The sequence below is a fragment of the Lissotriton helveticus genome, chromosome 4_1 (assembly GCF_964261635.1).
Source record: "Lissotriton helveticus chromosome 4_1, aLisHel1.1, whole genome shotgun sequence".
Classification (NCBI taxonomy): Eukaryota; Metazoa; Chordata; class Amphibia; order Caudata; family Salamandridae; genus Lissotriton; species Lissotriton helveticus.
In genome coordinates, this window is record NC_136063.1 from 333,351,667 (window position 1) to 333,368,500 (window position 16,834).

The following is a 16,834-nucleotide window of genomic DNA, read 5'->3' on the forward strand; positions in this document are numbered from 1 at the left end:
TCATCTTTATTAAAATATGCATTTTTACATTCTGAGTTCAGACATACTAAACTTTACATTCCGATCTTGCCCCAATGGAAAGTTATATTCATAAGGTGTTATAAATAAACTCCCATTGTACCCTATGGCACAGATAGCCTGTCCATAGTGAAAAACGAAATGCACTGTAATTCACTACCAGAATATGTCACACACACAAGTACGTGTCCTAACTTTAACATACACAGCACCCTTCGAAAGGGGTACCTTGGGCTACCCGAGGGCTGACCTATATGTAAGAAAGGGGAAGATGAGGGCCTGGCAAGTGGGAGCCCTTGCCAAGTTGACATGGCAGGTACAAACTGCACACAGACTCTGCAGAGGCAGGTCTGAATTTCCTGTACAGGGCTACTTTTGTGGGTGGTACAATCAGTGCTGCAAGCCCACTCGTAGCATTTGATTTAAAGCCCCTGGCACTCTCAGTGCACTGTACTAGGGACCAACCAGTAAATCAAATATGCCAATCATGGAAACACCAATCCAAAACATAAGTAACACAGAAAGCATATGCACTTTATCACTGATCAGCAGAGTTAAAGTGCCCAGAGTTCTAAAACCAAACCAATCCATTACTTGATTGGCTTCCCTACTTGGGGTGATAGAACATGGATTCTGGCCCGCAATAGCAAGGGTCTATTCACATTCTACTCCTCCCTGAACCTAGTTGGATCCCTTTATCCATACTTTCAGGGCCCACTAAACTGACACATTTGGGACCCTTCTCCTTAGCCGTGAACACCATCTGTGCAGCACCTAACTTTAGTATGCTCACAGGTGGGTCCCAACAGGTAGACAGTACCACCACAGCCAACATAGTGGTGTGGTCCAGTCCACCGGTGGGGTGTAGCTCCTGCCCTCCCCCCCCCAGGGTCCACTCTGTACACTGGGACAACAAGCCACAGTGGCTACTGACTGTTGTCAGTGATGAGACTCAGGCCTTATGCCTCTTAGGGCTCTCTAACCACTGTGGCATCAGAGAGTGGGGGGTGGTAGTCCCAGGTGTCTGTCATCCTTTGTCCACTCTCCCTCTTGTAAGGTCAGGATTATCCTGGCACTGACCAACCAGACAAGGGTCTGTACACAACTGCTGGATAGGAGTCTGGGGTGAGGTTTCCCACCCCGGTCCTCCTCTCTGGGGGTCAGTACCCTCCCAACTGGAGTGGTACCCCCTTCCAGAATTGTTAGGGCACCTGTGGCAGGTGTCCTGCACAATTCACCCACCAGTTCAGGGGTGCTATCCTGCAACTTGTACACCAGCCTAGGGTGTGTACCCTGAGGCTGAACAAGGGATGGGGCGGGCGCTCCCACACCTGGTCCTCCTCCCTATGGCTCTGCACCCTCCCACGTGGAGCAGAAGTGGCCTCACCATGGTCAGTCCTGGAAAGCTCTGACCTCAGAGCTGGCAAACCCTAACCCACTAGTCCTTCCACTGAGGACTGATTCCCAACTCACCCCTCTCTCTGGACTTGGGTGCACTTGCCAATTCGACATGGCAGTTACAAACTGCATACAGACTCTGCAGTGGCAGATCTGAGTTACCTTTACAGGGCTAACTCTGTGCGTGCCCAACCAGTGCTGCAAGCCCACAAGTAGCATTTTATTTTCAGGCCCTAGCACTCTCAGTGCACGCTACTATGGACTTACCAGTAAATCAAATATGGCAATCATCCAAACACCAAATCTGTAACACAATTTACACAGAGAGCATATGCACTTTAGCACTGATCAGCAGTGGTAAATTGCCAAAAGTCCTAAAAAAACAACGACCCGTCAGGAAAAAATAGGAGGAAGAAGCAAAAGGTTTAGGGATAACCCTGCAAAAAGGGCCATTATCAACAGGGAGAATGCAGTCCAATAAAGTAATAGTCATTGGTAGAGTTTGCAGAGAACAGTAAAAGAAACAAGAATTTAGAGAAGCTTGGCAGGACGCACCACGGTGCTCATGTTGCTGCAACACCATACATTTCAAATATGTCCTTGTTTTTTTAAACTCTGTGCATTACATGTTAGTCTAGTATGTATATTGAGCTTTTTATTTTGTCTTCCAGACTGTCTTGATATATGATTTGTATTGGAGTGGTGTGGCTCACTGGGTAGAGGCGGCAGACCCAAGAGCAGAGAAGGCCTGGGACCAGGGTTTGATTCCCGACGCGGCAGGGTCTTGGACCAGGATCAGCGGACTCGATAATTCTCGCCTCGGTGCCTACTCTAACCAGGGATCACACTCGGCAACTCTGGGCATTAAGCTTGCCTCATCTCCACAACAGCCCCCCACAAACGCTGGGGATGCCTGGTTTCACCTTGGAGACTCCCAGGAGGGACTATCTCACAGGGCAAGCCAGGACGGGTTCCCCAGCGGTCTATAACGCTACGAGGCCTGCGGTGCGGGTAGCAGTGCGCTTTACAAGACACACAATTTATTTATTTATGTATTGAGTGTGCTTGCATGGTTTTGATGACATCACCAGAATTTCATAAAACGTAAGAACTCACTATGACTTTTAGTAAGATTCTATTAATCTTAAAATATGTGCAATTGTTTGAAATATGCTGTGCTGGACGGACGCTGGTTATTGTGTGTCGTCCAATAAGGACATTTCTTTTTACCTATACTTCTCCAATTCAGTTGTTTTCTGAAGTCTCTGAAGTGGGAGTCTATTGATTGGCTTAACCTCAAAGGGTTCCCACACTTCAATTAGCTTTTGAAGCAGATGCAGTCTTTTACTAGAAACAATCCAAGAAAATCCTATAATGTGATTCTTTTTCAAGATGCCAGGCTCCATGGAGGTCGTACCAGTGCCCTGGTCGGAGTAAACATTCCACTATCAGTGTTCCTGCTTCTATATGTGAGTATCTGTGCCTTCCCTGCTCCTAAATTCCTTTTAACTCGGGCGGGTGTCCTGTAATTTACTCCCGCCTGCCTTGCTGCTAGAGCTTGGCTACCAGGACACCTGCTTCAAGGAATCCGTTGTTCTTCCCTGGGACCACTTCACATCTGTTCAGAAGATGTGGAACTCTAAACACTGTCTCGGTGGGGGATTGAACAGGCCTCATCCAGTCCGCTGGATGAAAAGATGAACAGCTTTTTCATAAATCGTTTTTGGATCAGATTCATCAAAATCCCCTTTCACTAATGAACTAGAGTTTTGATAACTATTATAAACGCTGCACAGTTGGATTTTCTAATTTTTCATGAAGCTCGCTTATAGAAAATATGCCTTTTTTCCAAAGCAGGCCTTTAAATGGGAAAAGACAACCGCAAACTATACAGTAACACTGCATTTAAATCATGTATCTCTAGAGGCATGCAAATCCCACATTTTACATGCATCACAGTTACATATTTGACACAAAAGCTTTGTTGATGCAGGAACATTACTTGTCGATGACTTAGATAATGCAAAAACTGTCTATGACAAGGTTTGCTTTCATTTACACTGGCTGCAGATTTTGGTTACAGTGGTTCGTCATGCATGTGACTGATGTAATGGCACATTGCACATCCGATCGGTGTGCTAAGCTATTCCTGCCTTACTAAAGAGTTGGCTGTACCAATTAGAATTACTCGCAGTTACAATGTTTTTAGGGACAGATCACATACACTGGGCTGGTATCCAGAGGTCTCCCAATGCAGATAGTCAAACAAGCCATTGCATCCATTGAGGAAGAATGGGGTGACCACTCAAAAAGATAAAGGGGCATATTATCAAGGGGGTTTATCTCCGCTTTTTTGGCTTTAAAAGCCAAGAAAGCGGAGATAAAATTATCTCCGTATTACCTAGCTGTCGCTAACACCAGTTAGCGACAGCTAGTAGGAGATAGCGACCATCTTGGGCCCCACTTTGCATGTCAGAGAAACTTATCACTAATGACATGCAAAGTGGGCGTGCCAAGATGTTAGCGACTGGAAACAGTCGCTAACATCGCTATCTCCTACTACCAACTTTTGGAGATATTCGCGCTAAGCGCGAATATCTCCAAAAGCTAACACCTGTCCTGAGCAGTTCTTAGCCATGTTATCCAATGGGAGGTGGATAACATGGCTAAGAGCATTAGCTCGGTAATGCCTGAATATCGCTGACTTTTCAGCGATATTCATGCATTGCGGCTGTTTTTTATCGCATTTGCGATAAACCTTGGTAATACCAAGGTTTATCTGCGATAAAAATCGCCGCAGGTCGGCGATACATTTTTGTCTCTAACTAAGCAATAGCGATAATTATCGCTATTGCTAGGTAAAATGCCCCAGAGTTTTCTATAGACATTTGAAACCATTTTCATTTGCATGCTATGTGCTCTGTTTTAAGCACTCGTATGTGCTGCACCTGTGCATGGCAGGTGCTCATTCATCAAAATGATGAAAATACCCAGAATAGTGTTTTTTTCTGTTATTAATGAGCACCGTGTTTTTCTTCCCCCTTCCGCCTTTTAATAGACTGCCAGGGCCTGAATAATATTAGAGGAGAGTGATTGACAAGTACTTTCAAGCAGATCAGACATGGGGTAAATGATTGCTCTGGTTGAAATCAAATATGGGATTTCATAAAATAACATGGAGTGCTAAGGTTAACTAGCAGACAAATATAAGGAGATTATGGAAAGGGAATTGTGTACTCCCAAATGTTTGCAAAATGCATTGCAAGGCTGAGTTATTTATTATTTTTTTATTATGAAGGTTATTTATAAATTAGTCTGTTCCTGTCCCAGTGCATGATGGGAACAGGGCAAACACAACTACCAAGCCAATTCTTATACTGGGAAGGAAACAAGCTTCCGGGGACCGGTTTCTGCCATTTCAGGCGTCGTCGGCCCGGCTTGCTTGAATCCTGATGGTGCAATGAGCAAGGGACTCACATCTGAGTATACCCTCCCACGCTTATGGTGGACAAAATGATTCAGAAAAGGGGGTGGTGATGAACAGAGTGCCTGAATTAAGCAGACCACTCTTACCCAGTCCAAAGATCAGGGCTTGATCCATCACCGTTTTTTAGCTCACTGCACCATCCCAGCTCAGAACTTGGCTATATGCAAATTAGTCTGTTCCTGTCCCAGTGCATGATGGGAACAGGGCAAACCAAACTACCAAGCCAATTCTTATACTGGGAAGGAAACAAGCTTCCGGGGACCAGTTTCTGCCATTTCAGGCGTCGTCGGCCCGGCTTGCTTGAATCCTGATGGTGCAATGAGCAAGGGACTCACATCTGAGTATACCCTTCCACGCTTATGGTGGACAAAATTATTCAGAAAAGGGGGTGGTGATGAACAGAGTGCCTGAATTAAGCAGACCACTCTTACCCAGTCCAAAGATCAGGGCTTGATCCATCACCGTTTTTTAGCTCACTGCACCATCCCAGCTCAGAACTTGGCTATATGCAAATTAGTCTGTTCCTGTCCCAGTGCATGATGGGAACAGGGCAAACCAAACTACCAAGCCAATTCTTATACTGGGAAGGAAACAAGCTTCCGGGGACCGGTTTCTGCCATTTCAGGCGTCGTCGGCCCGGCTTGCTTGAATCCTGATGGTGCAATGAGCAAGGGACTCACATCTGAGTATACCCTTCCACGCTTATGGTGGACAAAATGATTCAGAAAAGGGGGTGGTGATGAACAGAGTGCCTGAATTAAGCAGACCACTCTTACCCAGTCCAAAGATCAGGGCTTGATCCATCACCGTTTTTTAGCTCACTGCACAATCCCAGCTCAGAACTTGGCTTTATGCAAATTAGTCTGTTCCTGTCCCAGTGCATGAATGGAACAGGGCAAACCAAACTACCAAGCCAATTCTTATACTGGGAAGGAAACAAGCTTCCGGGGACCGGTTTCTGCCATTTCAGGCGTCGTCGGCCCGGCTTGCTTGAATCCTGATGGTGCAATGAATCATTTTGTCCACCATAAGCGTGGAACGGTATACTCAGACATGAGTCCCTTGCTCACTGCTCCATCAGGATTCAAGCAAGCTGGGCCGACGAGGCTGAAATGCCAGAAACCGGTCCCCGGTAGCTTGTCTCCTTTCTGGTGAAGAATTGGCTTGGTAGTTTGGTCTGCCCTGTTCCCATGATGCACTGGGCCAGGGACAGACTAATTTGCATATAGCCAGGTTCTGAGCTGGGATGGGTCAGTGAGCTAAATAACGGTGATGGATCAAGCCCTGATCTTTGGACTGGGTAAGAGTGGTCTGCTTAATTCAGACACTCTGTTCATCACCACCCCCTTTTCTGAATCATTTTGTCCACCATAAGCGTGGAAGGGTATACTCAGACATGAGTCCCTTGCTCACTGCTCCATCAGGATTCAAGCAAGCTGTGCCGACGAGGCTGAAATGCCAGAAACCGGTCCCAGGTAGCTTGTCTCCTTTCTGGTGAAGAATTGGCTTGGTAGTTTGGTCTGCCCTGTTCCCATGATGCACTGGGCCAGGGACAGACTAATTTGCATATAGCCAGGTTCTGAGCTGGGATGGGGCAGTGAGCTAAATAACGGTGATGGATCAAGCCCTGATCTTTGGACTGGGTAAGAGTGGTCTGCTTAATTCAGACACTATGTTCATCACCACCCCCTTTTCTGAATCAGGTCCAAAACAACACCCTAACATGAGACCATCATGTTAGAAAAAACAAACAAGTCCGCATGCAGCAGTAACTTACGTTAGGTCCAATAACGGCGTCCTCCAATACAGAGGGTTCGGCTGCAAGCACAGCAAAGTACCCTCCTACATATGAAGGCATGCCAATCCTGGCTATCCCCTTTCATCAACCAATCATAGTGCGCAGATGAGTACTCCCTCACGGGCCAACCCATCCCAACTCATCATATTTGATCAACCAATCAGTGTTTAGGAGTGAACATTCCCTATACAGATTCCTGTACTGTGCCATGGGTGATATGTCACTATTCTATTACGGCCGCCATATTGGAAGGGTAATATAGCCCTTAGCAGTTACCTGGCCCGTTCTCAGTAAGCTGTGTATGTGAAGATATTACCACCTGTTGGAACTGGCCCTTCTTACAGGGTCATCCTCAAACTTTTTGCTTCTTCCTCCCTTATTTTTCCTGACCCGTAGCTGTTGGCAATAGGACTCTGCGCACTTTACCACTGCTGATCAGTGCTAAAGTGCATATGCTCTCTGTGTAAATTGTTATTCTGATTGGATATACATATTTGGCATATTTGTATCACCATGAAGTCCCTAGTAAAGTGCACTGAGTGTGCCAGGGCTGGTGATGACAAATGCTACTAGTGGGCCTGCAGCACTGATTGTGCCACCCACAGGAGTACCTCTAAAATGGTGTCTCAGGCCTGCCACTGCAGTGCCTATGGGCAGTTTAGAACTGCCATGTCCTCCTGGTCAGTGTCCACACTGACCAGGCCTAACCCTTCCCTTTTTGTGCACATCAGTCACCCCTATGGAAGGCCCAAGGTACCCCCCTGGGCAGTGTGCAGTGTATGTAAAAGGTAGAGCATGTACTAGTGCAGGTGACATGCTCTGGTAGTGAATGGCAGCCATTTTCGTTTTTCACTACTGTAAGGCTATCTTGCTCCATAGGTTAACATGGGGGATGCTGGCTACAGTGGTTAACAGCATTTCTTACCATAGGAACAAGATAGGACATAAGTATCTAGTATCCCTGAACTCAGAATTTAATAACACATCTTTTAGGAAAGGTTGTTTTTAAATCCTGTGTTTGAGAACAGCACTTTTAGAAAGTTGCTGTTCTCTTGTCTGACCCTTCTGTGTGCCTGGGCCTGTTTGTGTATTGACTGTCTGGTTTGAGAGTGACAGGGGCTGGGGAATTCCCCAGGAGGCTGATGAGTCAGCACTAGGCTGAATGACTGCAATGGCAACTGGAGTGTAGGGAGGAGTTAGAACCTGGGCTGAATAGGGCTGTGCCTGCCTTCCACAATGCGGGCTCCACCCGCCTGCTGGGCGGCAGAGGACCCTGCCCCTCACTCTGAAAGGAAAGATGCAGCCAGCAAAACAAAGTGCTCAGGATCCACCCAGAACTGGTTCAGACCGGGCTCAGGGCCCACATGCACCAAGAGAACAAAGACTTTAGGGGTATAAGTACAGGACCCCTGACAACAGAAAATTAGATCATCCTGGAAATCAAGAAGGAACCTCTGCCAAGGAGAAAGCTGAAACTGAAGAAGGAAGATGGTCCTGCTGTTGCTCTGCTGGACTGACCTGCTGTTGCTTTGCTGCCAAGGAGAGGGGAAGGACTTTGCTGTGTGCTGTGCCCCCTGTTTTGAAGGAATCTCCAAGGGCCTGAGAAGAGCTGGCTCCCTGTTTTGAAGTCCCAGGAACAAAAGGACTTCACCCCCAGCTTCCCTGAACTCTGCTGAGAGAGTTCTGTCCTTCCTAGAGTGCTTGATCCAGTTGTGGGGCCTCTGGAAGTTGTACCTGAGCTGGGAAGCTTGAAACTAAGCTTGAGTGACTTTTGAATCTGAAAAGTGTCGCATCGCTCGCTTGCGGAGCGCATCCCCGACAGTGCGAGAAGTTTCCCGCCGCTACGAAGGTCGAGATCGTAGCAGCGCCTAACGGCGCTGCCAGAGCCATTGCATCCTTCGTTTGCGGGACACACCAGACCGGTGCGGGAGAATCGAACATCGCTGAGAGTATCGTCGCAGAGCCTGTCGTCGCTGGGTGAGAACGCCGCACCGCTTGCTTGCGGACCGCATCACGTCGCTGCGAGCATCGTCGCAGAATGCACCCATCGAGGAGCTGCGAGAGAGAGGATCCCCGCTGGACCGCGCATCGTCGCCCCGGAGATCGTCGCAGCCCCTACGAGATCGTCGCATCGTGCCTTTGCGAGAACAGACTTCCTACGGAACCTGCGCACCGGAATCCATACAAGTGGCCTTCCTCCCCCTACAGACCGGATTCGTCGCAACACGCCCGCTGCTGCAGCGGGGCTGTCGCATCGCCTCCCCAGGGTCTCAGGAGCAACGCATCGCTTGTTTTCCACCTCACCAGCTTCTGCTTTTGGAACTTTGTTGCAACTAAAAGGTACTGTGAGTAAACGTGACGCAACGGTGAACTTTTCACGCATCAGTAGAGAATTCTATCGCAACGTAGAGAATTCTATCGCAACCTAAGAATTTTAACGCAACCTTAAGAACTCTTTTTGAAACCATATTCTTGAACTGTGTATGTTGGATTTTTGTCGTTTTGGTCTTGTGTAGTTTAGATTAAAAATACCTTTATTTTTCTAAACTGTTGTGGAGTCAGTTTGTGGTGTTTTCACTGTGTTACTGTGAGTGTTGGTACAAATACTTTACGCATTGCCTCTGGTTAGCCTAGACTGCTCGTGCCAAGCTACCTAGAGGGTGAGCAGGGGTTATCTCCGAGGGTTATCTCTGTAGGAGAGTAGGGTCTGCTATCCTATGGTCACCCCAAATTTTTCCTTTTTGCTTCACTGGTTTATGACTTAATGTGGCTGTGGGCCTGCTAATCAGACCCACAGCCTGCTGTTCTCTCTCTAAATTGTTACCCATGTACTTTAGGTGCATAACAAATTTGGAACTGGTTCACCTTATTTGCCCCTGTAACAGTGTACCCAGGTACCCAGGGCATAGGTCCTTCCAAGGCCTACCAGGGGCTGCAGCATGTATTGTGCCACCCCTGGCCTGGCCTCCATATTTGACACAACTGGCTGATCACTCAGCTGGGGTAAGTCGGTGTAACCACCCCTTACTTAGGTGTAGTATGCCTATACCTAACCTAAAATGGACACATATGTTCCTATCAGTCACTCCTATGGAAGGCCTCATCAATCCTGGAGGCAGAGTGCTTGGAAATATGTGAGATGGTGCTCTGGCATGAGCTGAGCCTGTCTGCAGCTTTCGGAACCATGTCCTTTAGCTGTTTCATGATATTGCCATACCATATACTCTTAAGTGCATTGTGAACCTCGCGGTTAAATGCTATCTTGGGTTTGGCTTTATCAAAACATGTCGAGTAAGGTGTTATACGAATTGGAATACTACCCCCTCGCCAGTTCTGGCGACGGGGGTAGCATTCCACCCTTCTAGAGGGACACGACATGTACCTAGCCTGAACCCCGGTTAAAGTTAAACAGAGCCTCAGCATCACAAAATGGATGCTGCCACCACAGACACAAGTCTGACCTCCTGCTGCTGGGAGTCCTTCCAGCGAGGGCAGCTTGGACAAAGGGTTTCCTGCCTGGGGAGGTGCTAGCACCCCTCCAGACAGGATTTTGTGTATTGGGTAGGACAGGGCTGAATAGAATCAGACATGCCTGGGGCACACAAGGTGTCCCTGTGCATAGGCCAGTTCAAACCGGTGCTGGGGCTTTCCAGCTCCAGTCCTGGCGCGAAACTGGACAAAGGAAAGGGGGTGTAACCACCCCCCTTCCTGGTCCCACCCAGAGGAGGGACCTAGTAGGTGATCCGGCCCCCCAGATTCGAATAAGAGTGGGAGCTGTGTCCTGAGACTTCAGATCATCCTGAATCAACTTGAAATATAGAAGAAGACTGGAATTCGACATTCTGCTGCACAGAAGACGGAAGAGAATCTCCCTTGTGGCCAAGGAGTGACCACCCTGTGAACACAGGCACCAACCAGCAACTCGACGTCTGCTTTGCCGCCACCTCCCGCCGGAGCCCGAGCCCAGAGCCTGACAAGACCCAGACTCCCAGACTTCTCACCGCCCGATCCACAGTCCCTGCAAAGAGGGGACCCGTGGAGGCACCGAGAGACGTGGGACCGGACATCTTGGAAGACCCCGAAACGCTGACTGCGCAGCATCAGAGGCACCCTCGACGCTGTGCTTTGGGGTTTGAGAAGCCCTAACCTCGAGCAGCCCTTGCACCAAAGATCAGCCCCCCAGCATCTCCACGATCTGCGTGGGGCCCTTTTGCACCGTGCCACACGACGCGCCATCCCGGCCACTTGCCACGTGGCTAGCGGCCATCTTGGCGACGAAACCTACAACTTTCACTGCGAGTCTGGTTGCTCCAGACTTGCCCTTGCTCCTGTAAAAAGGAGTACCTGCTCTGACCTTGCTGGTCCGAATAACAAGCCTTTTCGATTCCTGCGGGGCTTGCAGTAGCCAAGGCCTGTTTGCTCCAATCAAGTTGCCGACACGGCCAACAGCGAGAAGCCTGCGTGGGACAGCTCGTGACCAACTCCTGGACGTCTTCGACCCCTCGTGTCCACGTGGCTGCAGAGAGAAGCTACACGACATCACCTGTTTGCGCCCGACATTGCCTGGTTCCACTCTGGTTCCACGGTAGTCACTGGCTAGTGACTTTGAACATTGTCCCCTCTGCTTTCAGGTCTTCACCTCTTCAGATCCACCCTTGGATCCACCGGAACTCTTCACCTCGAGTCGCCTGCAGCATCTTCAGCTCCAAGCACCATCGACCTGCGTGACGAAACCCGACACTACTTCGACCCTATGCACCCGCTTCCTGTGGGTGAGGTAACTCAGCTCCGCCGGTGTTCCCACACTGGTACACACCTCTAGTGTCTGTGTCTCAAGTTTCATCTTTCTAAGTCACTCGGAAGGTTCCTTTTTAACTAACTTTGTAACTTTTACGCACCATTGACATTGCATTGGTAAAGCGTGCACTTTCCGCACTGCACCCGAGTCCCGCGGGCCTTTCCCGACTTCTTCACTGCTAGTCCCGGACAGCTCCAGCGATTCCCCAGGCTCTAGGCCTCTTCACTTTCCCCATAGTGGTTCTTATACCACTATTTTAGTATATGGTTTAGGTGGCCCCTAGGGCTCATCCATATTGTGCAACTTTTGTGTATTTAAACTGTGTTTTGTTTTAACGCATTTGCTTCTGTGCTCATAAAGAGTATCAGGGATATTTGTAGTAATAAATCTATATATATTTTCAATATATATCTGTGTGGTGTCCTTTCATTTGGTATTCAAGGGATTGTGTATGGTAAAACAGCTTGCTTCACATGCCTTTACAGAGTTTAGCCTAAGACTGCTTAGTCCATGCTACCCCTAGGATAGCTTGTCTATAAGGTTGACTTTACAACCTGCACCATAAGGGTTGCTTGGCATGGTACAAGGTGATCACTAGAACTAGTGAGCATCATATACCAGGCCAACTTCTCACTTTGGTGAGCAGCGGATTGGGATTTGAGCTTGCTGTTGTTTTACCATTACAATCTTTGAAAATATCATTTGAAAGATCATACAGGTACCTGATAGGTACACTAAAACAAGACTAGATATACTTAAGTTCTACTGAACTTAGTTGTTGTAGAGGATAGGGAGTAGCACACCCTGACTACAACTACTAGATAGGTTTTGTAGGAAAACACAAGTGTAGGTAGATTGCAACACATCCACCACACTAGAGCAATGTCTGGAGCAGAGGGATCCACTGGAACCACCTCTGTTGAGAGTGACCCTCCAAGGGCACCATCCAAATTTGCTATCTTTCCATTTAAGGAACTGAGGCAGCTGTGTTCCATGAGAGGAATCAAAACAGGTCCTTCTCCTACAGCAGGACACCTCAGAGAGCTATTAGACCAGTCTGAAGCTCTAAAGAACTCCAAGCCAGGCACCTCAGGGACTGGTGAGGAAGTTTCTCCTTCTGAAGATGATACCCCTGATGCCCCTGTCCCTGTCATCCAGATAGATGAGGAAGACCAGACCCCTGGGAATTCTCAGCCTGAGGAAGAAGAGGGAGAGGAGGTAGAAGAAAGTGATTCTGATGATGATAGAGATAGCCAGGTGTTAGTCAGCAGGCTTAACCAGGCTAACTTAAGCTTATTTGGGACTGAAGGTGGGTCCAACCCATTCAGCCCCCCAAATGGACTTAACCAGGAGCATAGGAGGAGGAGGAATCACTCAGGTGAATCCAATACTTCCCATGTTTCTAGAGGTTCTCATGGCAACTCCAGAAGGGAGTTGACTAGCCCTCAGAGAAGGGAACATGAGGCCAAAATGAGAGAGGCTGAACTTAGGATCCAGAGACAAGAATTAGAAGTTGCCCTGGCCAAAGAGAAACTTGCTAGAGCAAGGCAGCCTAGAGAGAGTGGATTAGATTCCACTGGTGGCAGCACTATCCCTAAGGATAAAGACAGGTCCTATGACAATAGAAACCTGAGTAAGATTGTGCCCCCCTACAAAGTTGGGGATGATATCCACATGTGGATGACTGCACTTGAGAGAGCTTGCAAAGTACAGCAGGTCCCTCAGGAGCAGTGGGCAGCAATCTTGTGGCTCTCCTTTGAAGGTAGAGGCTGAGACAGACTCCTCACAGTTAGTGATGGGGATTCTAGAAACTACCTGGTCCTGAAGAGTGCTCTGATTGATGGGTTAAGCTTAACCACTGAACAGTACAGGTTAATGTTCAGAGACACCCAGAAGACACAGACTCAGGACTGGTCTGAATTTGTTGAATGTGCCACTAAGGCTCTGGAGGGCTGGTTGCTGGGAAGTAAGGTTACAGACTATGAAGGATTGTACAATTTGCTTATGAGAGAACAGATTTTAAATAACTGTCAGAACCAGCAGTTGCATCAACATTTGGTTGACTCAGATCTAACCTCTCCCCAAGAATTGGGAAAGAGGGCAGACAAATGGGTTAGAACCAGAGTTAAGCAAAAGAACCAGAACCAGAACCAGGGTGGTGACCAAAAGAAAACAGACCAGAAGGGTGGGGAGCAGAAAGCTAAAGACCAGAAGTCTTCAACAGGGCCCCAAACTAATACTGAGGGTGGGTCCCAAACTTCCAAGAAGAAGAAGAAAGAAGGTCAAAGAAAACCCTGGTGTAGCTTTTGCAAAAACACCACTCACTGGACAAGTGATTGTAAAAAGGGTGGAGCCACCAACACTGCAGCCCCTAAGGCACCTGCACCCACTAGTACAGCTGGCAGTGTTGGACCACAGACTAAGGGGGTAGTGGGTATCACCTTGGGAACTGATGGAGATTCTGACCTAGTCAGAGTCCCCACACAGGCTGTTCTGATCTGTGATGGGGAGATTGATTTCTCCCCTACTGTCAGTCCCAATAATTTGGGCAAGTACAGACAGACACCTTTAATTAATGAAAAAGTGGCTCAAGCATACAGGGACACATGTGCCAGTGTCACTATCGTGACGCCTAGCTTTGTGGACCCTGGACAGTACATACCAGGTGATAATTACCTGGTGACCAATGCCAGCAATGTCACTACTACACATAGTGTGGCAATTGTTAACTTTTCCTGGGGAGGGGTAACTGGCCTAAAAAGAGTTGTGGTTAGTGCTGATCTCCCAGTAGAATGTTTGTTGGGCAATGACCTGGAGAGCTCTCTATGGTCAGAAGTTGAGTACAGGACTCATGCAGAGATGTTAGGGATATCATCACATGTCCTTGCTGTGACCAGGTCACAGGCCAAAAAGTGCCTCTCTGAACCTCAGGTCTTGGATCCTGGAACAATGGACCAAGTACCTTCCAAGACAAGGAACAGGAGGGCAAAGGCTGTGCCTTCCCAAATGCCTACAAGTGAGGATCAGCCTTCACAGGAAGATGATTCTGAGACCCCTGAAGGAACTGTCCCTATAGAACTTGAACCTGATCAGGTTGAGTTTCTGGGGACAGGGGGACCTTCTAGGGCAGACTTGGGGCAGGCTCAGTTATCCTGTCCTTCTCTTGAACCCCTCAGACAGCAGGCTGCTGCTGAGGCTGCTGGGAATGCTCAAGGTACCCATAAGGTTTATTGGGATGATGGGCTCCTTTATTCAGAGGGTAGAGACCCCAAGCCTGGTACAACCAGGAGGTTGGTAATACCTCTGCAATTTAGGGGCTTCCTTCTTACCTTGGCACACGATATTTCCTTAGCAGGACACCTAGGCCAGAACAAAACATGGGACAGACTTGTCTGTCACTTTCACTGGCCTCACATGTCAGAAGATACAAAGGAGTTTTGTCGCTCCTGTGTAACCTGCCAAGCAAGTGGCAAAGCAGGTGGTACCACAAAGGCCCCCCCTAATACCACTACCTGTGGTGGGGGTACCCTTTGAAAGAGTGGGTATTGACATTGTTGGTCCAATGGATCCCCCTACAGCATCTGGGCACAGATTCATACTGGTGGTGGTGGACCATGCCACCAGGTACCCAGAGGCAATTCCACTTAGGACCACAACAGCTCCTGTTGTGGCCAGGGCCTTACTTGGAGTTTTCTCCAGAGTGGGGTTTCCTAAGGAGGTAGTATCTGATAGAGGTGCAAACTTCATGTCAGGTTACTTGACAGCTATGTGGAAGGAGTGTGGTGTCAACTATAAGTTCACCACTCCCTATCATCCACAATGCAATGGGCTTGTTGAGAGATTCAACAAGACCCTAAAGGGCATGATCAAAGGATTACCTGAGAAGCTCAGGCGAATATGGGATATCCTTCTGCCCTACCTTCTGTTTGCTTACAGAGAGGTCCCACAAAAAGGAGTTGGCTTCAGCCCCTTTGAATTGTTGTTTGGACATCCTGTAAGAGGACCCCTATGTCTGGTGAGGGAAGGATGGGAGTTACCTCTCAAAAAGCCCAAGCAAGACATAGTGGACTATGTACTTGGTCTCCGCTCCAGGATGGCTGAGTATATGGAGAAGGCCTCCAAAAACCTTGAGGCTAGCCAGGCCTTACAGAAAGCCTGGCATGAGCAAAAGGCTGTCCTGGCTGAGTACCAGCCTGGACAGAAGGTACGGGTGTTGGAACCAGTGGCCCCAGCAGCACTCCAAGACAGATGGTCTGGACCCCATACAATCATGGAGAAAAAGGGAGAGGTTACCTACTTGGTGGACCTTGAAACTCCCAGGAGCCCCCACAGGGTGCTCCATGTTAACAGGCTGAAAGCATATGTTGACAGGGCAGACATGGGCTTGCTCATGGCTACAGATGAGGGGCAGGAGGAAGAGAGTGACCGTCTCCCAGACCTGCTGACTCAGAACCCTGAGGATGGCTCAGTTGATGGTGTGGCCTTAGATGGCAGCCTCACTGAACATCAGCAACATGACTGTAGACAGGTTTTGCAGTCATATCGACATATGTTCTCCCTGACACCCAGTCAGACTAACTGGCGTACCCATGTGGTGGACACTGATGATAGTCGTCCTGTAAAGAACAAAATTTACAGGCAGCCTGACCATGTCTGAGACTGCATCAAGGCTGAGGTACAAAAGATGCTGGAATTAGGTGTCATTGAGCCTTCAGAGAGCCCCTGGGCTAGCCCAGTGGTTCTGGTCCCCAAACCTCACACCAAAGATGGAAAGAGAGAGATGAGGTTCTGTGTGGACTACAGAGGACTCAATGCTGTCACCAGGACAGATGCACACCCAATTCCAAGGGCAGATGAGCTCATAGACAAATTGGCTTCTGCCAAGTTTTTGAGCACATTTGACTTGACAGCTGGCTACTGGCAAATCAGGTTAGCTGAGGAGTCTAAAGCCAAGACAGCATTTTCTACCCCCAGTGGGCATTACCAGTTTGTGGTGATGCCCTTTGGTTTGAAAAATGCACCTGCCACCTTCCAAAGGTTGGTGAATCAAGTCCTTACTGGGTTGGATGACTTTTGTGCAGCATATCTGGATGATATTGCTGTCTTTAGCTCCACCTGGGAGGATCACCTGGTCCACCTGAAGGAAGTGCTAGAGGCTCTGCAAAAGGCAGGCCTCACTATCAAGGTAACCAAGTGCCAGATAGGGCAGAGTAAGGTTGTGTACTTGGGCCACCTTGTGGGTGGAGGCCAAGTTCAACCACTGGAGAGTAAGATTCAGACCATAAAGGACTGGACTCCTCAAACTACCCAGACTCAGGTCAGAGCTTTCTTGGGC